This window comes from Haliaeetus albicilla, chromosome 17, assembly GCF_947461875.1.
Source record: "Haliaeetus albicilla chromosome 17, bHalAlb1.1, whole genome shotgun sequence".
Lineage (NCBI taxonomy): Eukaryota > Metazoa > Chordata > Aves > Accipitriformes > Accipitridae > Haliaeetus > Haliaeetus albicilla.
Window position 1 is genome coordinate 15,922,797 of NC_091499.1, and position 13,292 is coordinate 15,936,088.

A 13,292-nucleotide genomic window follows, 5' to 3' on the forward strand; every position below is an offset into this window, starting at 1 on the left:
TTAAGAAGCTTTAACACGGTTTTTACAATATCATACAGCCTCTGTTTTCTGGAAGCTATAGAGTCATAGAATCATAGAATTGTTTGGGTTGGAAGGGACCTTTAAAGGTCATCTCATCCAACCATCCCTGCAATAAGCAGGGACATCTTCAACTAGATTGGGTTGCACAGAGCCCCATCCAACCTGACCTTGAATGTTTCCAGGGATGGGGCATATACACAGAACTGTGGGGAATGATTCATTCCTGTCACCTTGGTGGTGGAATAAAATAAGAGAAGTAAATGTTTTAAGAGCTGCTCCAGATTTTTTGTGTGGTAACTGTGGGGGAACGCACTGTTGTGTTAGTCTTCTTGAAGTTCTATTTTGGTGTTAATTGAAGTATCTGTTGTTTTTCACAGAAGGGAAAAAAATTTGTAGATGGACTATCTTTTAATAAAACTTAATGCCAACAAGTGGCTTGGCAGTGACAATGAATGCCCAAAACCCAAATGTAGAAATTGTTTGTCGCTCTTATGTGTCATACTACCATAAGCATTAACATGAAAGAGGCATTTCTGAGTTACTTTAAAAAAAAAAAAAAAAGTAGTCATTTGCCATTCTAACTAGTTAAGCTGGCTCTGAGTTGATTAAGTCTTACTATAGAGAAGAACAAAAACCTGTTGACTCTAAGGTAAGGGAAAGATATTCTAGAAATACATGGTTGACATTTAAGCCAAAACCTTTAAAGAGGCTTGGATTAGCTTACACTGTTTGGAGGGCTGGGTAGGAATTTGTTGGTCTAATAGCAAAAGGATTTTGTTCTAAGTGCTTAAGTTGTTCATCTTAGACTGGGTATTAAGACTGCTGGGCTTCATGAAAATATACTTTTTGGATATGGTGGTTAAGTCTCTCATGAAGTTTCATTCTAGCCCCTTAAAAACACTTAAAGCATGACTCAGTCATTTAAGTGTTTTCTCATTGTTAATGTAATCCTCCTTTGTACAGTTCCACTATGTCTCCTGTTTATTCTATTTCTTTTTTCGTACATTTATAAAGTTTCATATATATTTAATCTATATTAAATGTGTAACATTAATTTGTCTGGACCTCTCTTTTTCAATTTTGTTTCTTGTTCTCATTTCTTGAAGGAGCATAGTCAGGGGAGAAGCTGTTCTTTTTCCCTTTTGGTACACTCAGATATCTGTATCCTTTACATAAGATTTTTTGCAGCCTTATTACTGACTAGCTGTGAAGCACACAGAAGTGAGCGTGACAGCCTGTGTAATTTAGAACACTTAATTTATCTATTATATCATCCATTGAGTGATAGCATAATTTGGGCAATTTTAAGTGTGGGATAACCACCCAGTGAGTGGTTAAACCTCTACAGTATAGCATGTCTGAGATATAGTTTGGCAGCTGGAGTTTACTCTCTAAAAAAACCCCAAAGTTCTCTAAAAAAACCCAGAAGTTCTCTTGGAGGTCTTCAGATTGGAATGCTTCCTGAGCACAACCAGTGTTTGTGGTACTTCAGTAAAGAAATCTTGGAGCCTTCAAACTATTGTTTCAACATGCTTGAAGTGGTTATGCCTCTGCATACACTGGGAAAATGTTCTCCTAAACCAAGAGTTTTGAGCCATTCTTCATCTTTCCTGACTCTGAGGTTAATATGGATTCTGGAAGTCCTTTAGAACAAGCTCAGGAGTTCATTGAAGTTATGCTGGGTAAAAGATTGTCTCAAGACTTTTTCTGGGTTTTGTCTCAATTTTGTCAGAGCAGAGAGAAGCAAGTGCTTTATACCAGGTATAAGTTTTCCATCTTCTATAATGGTCCTATCACCATCATAGTTAAATAATTTTTAGCTATCATTTAAGACTGGTTTAAGGTTATTTCACAGTATTCTAACAGTTGAAAACAGCTTAAGCAGGGGCTTTGCATTAGTTTTGTTTCTGGGAGTGAACATTCTTGGCAATTAAAGAGAACCTTGAAGTAGGATAGCTATACGAGCCTTACTGAATTTTGAATTCCAGCTTGCATAGCTATGTCACATTTGCTTTAATCCAGAACAGCCACTTCATCTCTGACCTCTCAGCCCTGCTTCTCAAGGGAAACATACAAAATACCTTCAAAAGATAATTCTAGAACTAAAATTCATAACTCCACTGGGCACTGAAAACCATGGACTCAACAGAGACATTGGTTTTATGGCACATTGTATTTTTTGCCACCCCAGGATAACCTTTCCCTGCTGCACAGACAATAAATTATTTGTCTGTGTCTCTCTCTCTCTCTGTCCCATAGGAGCAAACAAATGTATTGTCTGTCCCTTTCTAACATTTCTCTGCCCCATATTTATGAACTATCTTATCTTTTAGTTAATTGAATTGGCAAGTTTGATTAAATTAAAATCAGAGCAATTGTTCTCAACTTTTATTTATTTTTGAAGATTGCTAATTCTACTTCAGACTGGAGGAAAGTCTTGCATTCCTGAAAGCTCATCATTTTCGCCTCAAATATTTCATTTAGTCTAATAGAAGATAGTAACATTTCTTATAAATAGTACATATTTATACTGTTGGAACACATGGCTAGAGTAGTACCACTTAATTCACAGTAACATGCTGTTTAGTTACAACTAATTCTTCCCTTTCAGTTCCAGAACAGTAGTTCAGTCTTTAAATAAACAGGTTGGCCAGTCCAAACTCCTAGGTAGCTGTGGTTTTGTATTTTTAATATCTTCTATTTATTATTCTCATCTTATTGTGCATGTGGTTTGTAAAACATTTTGAGATCAATCCAGCTGAGGAGTGGTGTTTAAATGTCCTGTTTCTTATTGTCCAACAAAAATGGTAGCAACTAAAGGAACAAATGCCCTCGATCATAAATGTCCATGTTTTCAAGATTAAACACTATCTACAGAATTTGCTAATTTCTGAAGTTTCTTGGCACTCCATAATGTCCTCTGAAAGTGTGGTAAATGCCAAGCTGTATCAGTAACTGAACTCTATTCAGTTTCTACTACAGTCAATAGTGCTTTGATAAAGCTGGAAAACGCTGAAATGCTGACAGTTTGTAAGATAATCCTTTAAAAAGTGGTTGCCAGTACCAGTACATTTTAAAACCAAAAAAATATTGCTCAGAGAAAATGCAATAAAATGATGTGTGCATTATTACATACTCTTCACTTCAGTGATTCTTCAGTGAAAAAACCCCAAATCAACAGCACACACTGTCTCTGCAGGTCTAAGACATCACAGGAGATGCTTCTGAATACACCCTCATGGTTTGGTGCTTATTCTTAGCTGGGAGGAACAATGCCATAAATTCGGATCTTGCCTCTGTCTCTGGTTTTATAAAACTTCAGTAAAGTAAATGAAAGAAAACAAAGAAGGTACAGTATCTGGACTCATGGCATTATGACATACCATCTGAGTAGGCAACATGAACAGCCTGCAGCATAGATCAACTTTAACTGTGGTCTTGTCACATTTCATAAACCAGAGCAAAACTGGGCTTGGTCAGTGTATGATACAAAGCCTGTAAGAGAAGTGTCCATAATTCAGAAAGTGGTGCATGTAGTGCAGCTGTTTTGCAGTGTTTCCTCAAAAACTAAAGAATGTCTCTCTACAATTAAAGGGGATCATTTTTTCTTAGTGGAAGATGACACAAGAAGAAAGCCAATCCTTTTCATTAAAAGAAAAAGCACCCCATCCTCAGTGTTTCTTCTTTTCTTTTTTCTAGTTAGATTTTGTTGTTTTATAAAACAACAGACACTTCTGATGAGAAGTGTAAACTTACTATTGCTTCACATGTGATTTTTTTCCCCTCATTTTTGCAAATATTTCTGGTTTTTACTATTAAATATGATTGAACCATATTTAGCTTCAATCACCTTAAGAAATTTAGATTCACATTTGGCTGTTTTTCTTTGTGTGACTGTAAACACCAATATAGTCTTTTTGTGGTGTGTGGTGCCTACCTAGCAAAATTACAATTCAGAAACATAAGTGTGTGTCGTGTAATAACTTCAGGAAGCTACTAATTTGTTGTAGGATTTATTATTAATATTTAGAATTTAAATTTAAATATCTGAAGTAACAAACCCAGAACACTCTCAAGACTAGTAATTGTAAAACATGATGCTCATCTGCTATTGACTCTGTAGAAAAGATTCAGCATTATTTCAGAATACTCTGTTGTGACAAGCACTTAATGATAGAAGCACTACTGCCATAGCATTGGTCCTAGTTGATCTACAGAGTAAAGACCTGTTACAAATCCAGTATCAATCCTCTACCCTTTTGATTAACACAGAAACTGTGTATATTTTTTTTTATTATATGATATTATCTCACTGCTAACCTAAAACCAAAATAACATTAGAGTTTTTGGGGTGGCTTTCTTTTTGGTTGGTTGGTTGGGTTTTTTCTAACTAGATTCAGTTAATGGAACAAGTATGCAGTTTGCAGTACACTGTGGGATAACTTCAGCTGCATTTAAAAAAAAAAAACAAAACCTGACAACATTATGTTTTGTAGTAGCTACTGACTACCTAGAAAGAGATGGCTACAATAAATTGCATGTTTAATTGATATTGTGTATTTAATTTATATTTTTATTTGATCTTAATTATATCACATTATTAAAAATAAGCCTATTCTGTTCTTGCATATGTGTAGTTTAGAAAATTTTTAGGTTTTCATTCATTTTGTGGAATTTTAGTTGCACAATACTACTGTATTTGTCACACCAAGAGGAAAAACTTAAATCTGTCCTTTCCCTCCCCTGGTAGAATTTAATAAAATTATGAATGTTCTTTCTTGATAGGTTAGGTGGAATCCTGTTTTCTGAAGTTAAATTGCTTTCCAGTGTATATAAGTAAAGTTTAATCTTTACTGTTGAAACCAAAGCATTTTCTTCAAAATTCATTGTTGAGGAAACAGAAGATTAGGACAGGTTGAAGCACTGACCTCTATAAGACCTGTCTCCTCATATAACATTAATCATGAAAGTCACTACTTACTAGCCCTCAAGAGCCCACTTTAGGATGTATCATATTTACTGTGAAAGTTGAATAAAGGCAGATACTGAAGAAGATGTCTTGTTTGCAGTCAACCATATATATGAGTTTATTATTATAAGTTGTGAATCCTGACTACTTTCAGGCCTTTAACTGCCCTTCTTCCTAGCCTCTGAAAATACCTTTCACCCTCTATTTACGATTTACACCAATAGTCTTAATTTGGAATTTTTTAATGTTGGATTAAGGAAAATTTTATTAATGTAGTATGTTGTTTGTGTGATTAAGTCATGCTTGGGGTTTTTTTAGTAGGGTGATTAGAGTAGAAATGTCATCCTTTGGCAACTTGCTAATATCCTCATGGAGGCATAAATGGTGTTGGAATCCTTACATCCACAGCAGAGAACATTGCTGTTTGAAGGAACACACTCAAACTCTTCAAAGTACCAGGCTTTAACTATCCCTATGACTCAGTAGGTGGAATTAAGACACTTGGTTCTCTTGTGTTTTCCAATTTCGGTGGAACAGCAAGATTTGGAAGTTAGGATTTGGTTCCAGGCTGTGGAGAAGAGCTAATCTGAAGAGTTTAGAGTCTTCTGGTTTGTTCTTTACAGCCTGGTTAAGTTTTCCTTGTTACTTGTTCTTTCTCCTCCTTTCTTCTTTCAGAGCTAATATCCTTGCCCCAGGTCTCTTTGCCCCGATAATCTGGGTTGCATGCTGGTGGTTCCTTGCTGCATTTGTTTCTCTGCAATCAGCTGTTCCTCAGCACTCTGTATTTCTTTCAGTTCTCCCCTTCTATAATATGTCCCTCCCTAAATCACCTAGATATCTTCATCTAATTTTGGACCTTGCCAGACTCAGTATCATTCCTGACTATTTTTTCTAGCTCTGTTTAACCAATTGTACTTCAAGTCACTTGAACCAACTAACTTCATATCAGCTGAGGTCCCAGTGAGTCCAGGTATGCAAATAATTTCTTTATTTCAGTCTCTCACTCAATCCCTGGAATTGTGGTTCTTTTGTACCCTCTTTTGCTTTCAAGCACCACTGCCCTGGTGCTCAGTTCTCAGTCCTAGTCATCCTAATCAGTCAATCTAAGGCCTCTAACATAAATCACTAGTTTCACTTACGCGCAACAGCAGCCCCTTGCTGTCCATTCTCCCATTCTACTGCCACACAGATACTCTTCTGTGCAATTTGCCCTCCATTAGTACTGTCTTTGGAGAGTATAGACAAGACAGTCTCTTTGTTCTCCCAATATATGGATTAGAACATAGAGAAAAACTGCATTATGGGAGAAATATAGGATCAGTCTTGGGATGGGGATTACTATGTGCAGGTGGAATCTTTCATGATTTCAATTTTCAAGTGTTAGACGCCTCTCCTGACTTTGTTGTGACTGCAGTTTTCAAAGCCGTATTATCTTGTCCAAGTTTGGGTAAATTTTCATCTCATGCTGAGTTTAAGTTCCTATTGCATATTATGGGTGAGACCCAAAGGTTTCCACGAAGAAGTAGATAGAATTTTTGTAAAGGTAAAATAATGTATTTTCCTCACCCACTCTGTTTTCAGGAGCTAATAACTGGGGTGAAACTATGCCTGTTTTGGTTTGCTTCAGCGTCATGATTGTGAAGTTGACTTATTATTATAAGTTGACTTATTATTTGTACCTATGGAATACTATTGAAATTGTTGACTTTGCTTTTGAAGGTATGTTTGAGTGGGTTTACCAACTCCGCTTTCTAGGATGGATTTGCAATTTCTTTGAGAGCAAGAATCCAGTCAATTGGTATTTTTGAGGAAAGGAAAGTTATTAAATGTATAACTCTTCTGTGAAAATATACAATTGCAGGATTACCATCTGTTTTCAGAAACAGGCATCTAAAGTTTTACTAATTGTAGAGGTTTTTTCCTCCAGTTTGTCAATCAAGTGTTTTTCTAAGTATCATCTTGATGTCACATATGGCTAATTTTATATTGGTGGTTGAAGTTTCTTAATGTATATATGGATAGCAGAGGTTTTCAGTGATCATTGCTTTTTATATTGTTTCCCACTTAATCTCCCAGCATTTTGTTTTCCAGTTCTAGTAACAGTTAGCATAAGCCACTAGTATATAAGAAATGCCTCTCAGACATGTTTGCATTCTGTTGTCTGTAGAGTTTTTTTCTGTATTTTATTTCTTTTTTTTTCCCCCAGAAAATTGATTGGTAGTCAAAAAAATTAATCTGCAGAGTGGCTTCATTCAGGTCAGGTCAAATTTGACAAACCTATCAGCTTGAAAAAATGAGTAAGTTCTGCAGTTCTCTACTTTAGTACCAGTAAAATAGTTTGATTTGAAAAGCAGTAAACTGAATGTCAAGGAATATAGTATCAGAGGAGAGAAGTATCTCCAAAACACTTCTACCAATACCACAGTGGTGTCAGTCCCTTACTGAAAAATATGGTGCTCTACCCTTATGTCTCCCTTCAGGGGGCTGAAGCTGTATTTTTCTTTTCCTAAAAGAATGCTCATATGATCTAGGGTGTTCTAGGTAGACTGATTTTGATCTTTTGTTCTGGAAATGTTTTATTCTGCATGAATTTTAGAGAGTGGGTCTACATTATCAATTTGGTTTTGTTTTTTTTTTCCTTAATTCTCTCTGCAGCCCCAATTCCTCTGTACACTCCTCAGCCTTTGGCTTACTCTAAATACAGGCCAACTACATTGCCCTAAGATGACTGTGGAGGTCAAAATGGCTCTAGACAGCATTAGAATTGATAGGAGGAGACCTTGCTTGAAATCCATTCTGAATCATGTTTAGAGTAGACTGAGCTGTAAGGTAATTTTTTTTTTTTCTGACTCAGTCACCATATAAGTAAATAGCCCATACAAAGTAGACCTGCATTAGCAGAAGAAACACCAAGCCAAATAACCTTTAGCCTCATGAATTGTCCTGGACAAGATTGATGACATTTTCATCTTCTTACAGGTAGGAGCTGAAACTTAATCTTCCATAATCTTCCTGGCTTCCTTGCCATTGATTACTGGGCTTCGTTTCATAGGGCTGTAATCTAATTGCTTAGCTAGACAACAGAAATAAATTGCAGTTCCCACTACCTCAATCCTTGGTGTTCCAAAAAACACCATGTGGAAAACCAGTAGTGTCCCTACTACATATTTAACTAAGATTTGAACAGGAACTTTAGAAATGTAGACTGCATATGTCTGGCTAAAAAAATCCCCCACCTCTACCTATGCTTCAGATAGCAATCAGCATCCAGAAACACTCTAACATAATTAGTAGGGATTCCATATGATAGGCTTTACTAGGCCTTTTCAGAAGTATCTAGCTGGTAGGATCTCATTCAAGATCTGATTTTTGTCTTTAGCTGTGCGGATACCCTAAGTATATTTTTCCAGACTGGCAGTGTTTATTAAAGATAGTCGGTTTATATTATTGTGGACTACAAGATGTGAGATAAACTGGCTTATTCTGTTGCACCTTAATCTGCACCTAATATTAAAAAGAGCTTCTACTGAGTGTGGAGGTGAAATTCAGTCACTGGCTGCTTTGTGTTAATTCTTGGACTTCCAAGAAGGATACAATTGAAAGAAGTGGCTTAGGAAAGACAGATGTGTATCTTCAAAGACTGGATTGATACAATGGTTTATTTCTACATATTTGTATGGTCCCACTGATAATTTATATCTAACTGCTGTTTTAAAAGACTATTTGAATAATAATTGCTGCAAAAATTGCAAGCATATAAACGAACATGACCACCTGTAATGTGCAAAACTATATTGTCCCATCCATTTCAAAATTAATTTTTAAATTCTGTTATTGTACAGATCTTAAAAGGTACATAAAAGAATGGGAATGTAGGTGGAAAAGTTAGTTGGATTTCTACCACTGTTTGCACCTAATAGCACATCTACTTAAAAGATACCCTTGTTGTTTCATCACAGATGAAGCACCAGGATATCACTCAGGATGATTTTGCTACTTGCTACTGTCATTTTTTTAAAGCCAGCATCTAGCACCTAAGAGTTAGCATGTACAGAATCAATTTTCAGCCAGGTATGAATATTGCCTAATAAAGATACCCGTAGTACTTCTCATATGTATAATCTTGACTTTGTCATCTTTCTATCATTCATTTTTCTAGGCAATATATGATTAGATCATAAGACTCTCTTTTAAACTGATATTTGATAAAATATATTACAGACGGACTTAGATATACAGATATTTAGATTAGTGGTTGCTATTAAAATTACTATACATTCAAGTGGCAATCTTCCATTTTGATATCAAACACTGTAATTTTTCAGAGAATGCCATTTGACCTTCAGGTCTAGTGAACAGCTTGAGATTAGCAAATCACTGAATAAAACTAGTGAAACTTATTATATAAAACAGGAGTGGAAAAAGGAAATAATTACATAACTAAATCTGCAAAATAGTGTACATTTTTGTTTTTTAACTTGTATGAATAAAATTGTATAACTTAATATTACTTTGGTTTTAGATAGTGTCAAACAGCATAATACTCTTAGCTTCCAAAATTATATGTTTTGTTTTGCTTTCTTCTTTTTAGTTTAACATTGCTACAAAATAAAAGATTATGGAATTTTATTTTTTAACCAAAGAAGGTGAAAATAAAATACAGACACCTCTGGGTAAATTCTTACAATGAACAACAACAACAAAAGAAGATGCTTACACTTTTATCCCTTGTGGATTTCTTTTTAATATTTCAGAGCAATGAACATATGGTTGTTACTATCAGCACTGGTGTATTTGCGGCGATGCCTATCAACATCCACCAGAGAGCAGGGCAGCTCCAAAACCCACATCTTTTATGCTGTGGAAATTGATGGAGACAGCAACACAGCCAGCTTCTTGGCCAAACAACATGGAATGCAGTTCATTTCAAAGGTCAGCGCATATTTAAACTTGCTTCATTACTCCCACCTTTATGCTTGAGATTTTCATTTTTTTAAAATCAGTTTACCTAGAGGTTCCTTTAGAGACAGAAAAATGAAAGTGCTGAATCCTATTTTCATTTGGGGATATCAAGCTTTTTATCAAATTATAGAGGTGGCGTTTCAGAATATTTCATATCTGATCAGAAGGAAAATCCAAAAATAATTTTCTCTTTATTCAGGAGTCTTTCAGGCACTGGGACTGTTTTATTTATTACTTAATATTGTGCTCCAGTCAATCATTTTGAATTCAGACAGGAAAATGGAATTTTTATTTTTAAAAGGAAAAAATCCTGAGGAAAAATGCTATTGGAATAAAGCAGATTTTATTATTTTTAAAAATACAAATGTGTCTTTTCTTCCTCTGCTAACTACTTTATTTTCCTTCAACCACAGTGCATTAAGATAAAGACATATATAAAACAAAGAATCTTATATGAAATCGTATATTGGTTAATTACAGGCATTTTATTTCAGAGCATTTCTACAACATGTATCATTGAGCTTAAGGAATTATGGTCTTGTAACATAATCAAGGAAAAGTCTTTTTCTTTCTTTGGACTAGTATCTCAATACACATATTTTCTGTATGTGTACCATATATGTGCATATAAACATGAAGTATGTATTTATATTGCATTTAGCTTTATTTTAACTTTCCATCAGAAAAAGACTATTCCTGAAGTGCATGTTAGTACTCTGGTACACAACCCAAGTAGAAGAAACACATTAATATCTTTCAGTTACAGTTACTGGTCTATAAAACTGGACAGGTATACCAGTGACATAGTGTTAAATTTTCCTGTTGCTTCTAGTTTAGAAACATCTTGCATCAGTTAAAGGAGATCACAAATAAATTATTAAAACTTTTAATATGTTAATCTGTAGCAGCCTGCATTCACTGACCTGAAAGTTCTTTGCCAATTTTAATGAATTAAGCCTTGAAGTGCTCTTGTTGCTTTTATCTCTACTTTTCAGATGTGTAAAGCAGAGGTAGAGTAAGTAAAACAGTTTGTTCAAGATCCACACAAGAAGTCTGTGGCCCAGTGAGAAATGGAAAATACATTTCTAAATTTTCAATTCTATGCTTTAGATGTAGGAAATTATCCTAAGAGTGAAAATGTAATGAGCTTATGAGGAAGAGGCAGTGCATTACACATACCTCAACAGCCACTAAGGTCTATCCTGGTCATGAAAATCACTGAAGGGCCCCAAGGAAAACTGCACCCAGTTTTCTGTTAGAAGGATGATGATGACACAGCCTTCCAAATATGTCACCCATATTGCATAAATATTAAAACCACCACAGACTGTTATAATGAGGATGTTAATTAAAAAAACCCAACAAGCGATGCTGAGGTATTAGACAGTAATTATTTCTATAAAGGGTGACTTCAGTGATAGGGTTGCTAAAAAGGGTTTCCTCAGGTTTTGAGTAGCACAGAGGTATTTTGTACAAGGGGAATAGATGACAGTTTCTGTTGCTATACAATCTGGGCACTATTTATAGCTAGGTTGCTGGAAAAAAAATGTGGTAGTATAACAGAGCCAATCACACTGTATTCTTTGTTCTGTAATATTTATCCAGGAAAACACCTTTTTTATTACACTGTTTATGAATAAGAAAAAGCAAAAGATGGAAAGAGAAATGCAGGAGACATAGGAAGGGTTTTTCTCCTGGCTTCTCTGTGAATTTCTGGTTTACAACTTGTTGTATAAGCAGCAGATACCTTTCTTAGCATTCTCATTTCAAATATGAAAAAAAAAAAAAGCTTCTGTGGTATTTAAAGCTTATGGTCTTTAAGCCATGAGGAGCACTGGTAAAGTATTAAAGATTGAAATATGATTAAGTTTAATATTTTTTCAAACTTTTTGTTGGCTTGTAATAAACTTACAGCATGTGCTATGTGATAAGACAAGATGATACTAAAACATTATTTGGAAAAATAAACCTGTAAAATGTGATAAAACTTGTTTTCACTAAAATTCCTGAGTAGTTGTGAGCATTAGTAGTATTGCAGTTAGGAATTATGCTCCTATTTTAGGTTCCCATATGACAAAGCATTTGAAACATATACTTAAGTTCAATCCTTTTTCAGAAAAAAAAATTATAATCATGTGCCTAAGTTCTTTTGAAATAAATGGGATCTAGGCATATGCTTAAGTGCTTTACTGGATAAGTCTGGGCTACTGAATGGGGATCTTAGTGAAAAAACAGTTTTGTATGAGAAAAGTGACATCAAAGTCTGAAAATGCTATATTTTAAATATGCTACTGTCACCACAGGAAACAGGCTCCTGTAGAAATGGTAATTATGTGTAACTGTGACATCCTTGCTTCAGCATGTTAGTTGCAATTTAGAGTTGCAGTTTAAAGGCATAACTTCCCTTTGGCATAAGTGTACATTTTTACTATGATACAGTGAATAAAGTCAGTGAGTTAAGTGTGTTACTTTGGAGTGCTTCCTGTCATTAAATGTTGTTACTTATTAATATGCAGATGCTTGGCAACAAAGTAGGAAAATTGCAACTATGAAAAAGGCTACTGATTATGTATCACACTGGAATGCAGTTCTTCGAAGTGTAACTCTTAAGTGACATTTAGTGTATAAAATCCAAAATGTTAAACTCTTGACATTGATTGCAATACTGTTTCATTTCACATTCTGTACCAGCTAACTTGCCAATAGAAATAGTGTAGGTGAAGAGTTCTTTTTAAACTTACTGTTATGATTTCTCTTAAACTTAAAACCACTGACTTAAAGTTTCTGTAATTAAAACACTCATTAAATACTGTGAAGATACCCCCAGTGTGTAGAAGAGTCTCACCAGTTCTAACCCAACCAAAATATTTTGCAAAGAAATGCTTTCTTTGGTTCTAAGTTTTGCATTTCCAGGTGATAGCATTGCACTCAGTAAAGATTCGAGAAGACAGCAGATATTAAATATAGTTATATATCAGAGGTATACATTAGAATCAAATGTATGTTAGGATTCTTTCACACAGTTGTATTTTGAGTCAGCTCAATTCCTGTATTTTTATCACTATTGTAATGTAGACTGCACACGAGTCTTGTCCCTATACTGCAAAAAGGACTTTTTATTGTACTGCTAGGTGGCAGGAATAGAGGATATACTGCCAGCCACTTCAGTTTCATCCTCCTGTTTCCTTCCCCACTATTTAAGACAGAGGTTGTAGAGAAGATACAGACTTTATTGCATTTCTCTAGACTCAAAGGGAAGGAGGTGGTAAAAGAGTAAAACTTGAAAAGGGAGTGCATGCACACCAACTGTGGATCATCAAGAACAATGTCTTTTTTTGGC

General features: G+C 35.0%; 1 long non-coding RNA gene across 5 annotated transcripts in view; it reads left to right on the top strand.

The window, feature by feature from the left end:
- Positions 1-13,292, top strand: part of LOC138689560 (uncharacterized) — a 201,002-nt gene that overhangs the window by 43,130 nt on the left and 144,580 nt on the right. For all 5 annotated transcript variants that reach the window (XR_011328436.1, XR_011328434.1, XR_011328433.1 and 2 more), the window contains one exon: positions 9,745-9,922. This is a non-coding gene — a long non-coding RNA (uncharacterized lncRNA). The remainder of the gene's footprint in view (positions 1-9,744; positions 9,923-13,292) is intronic.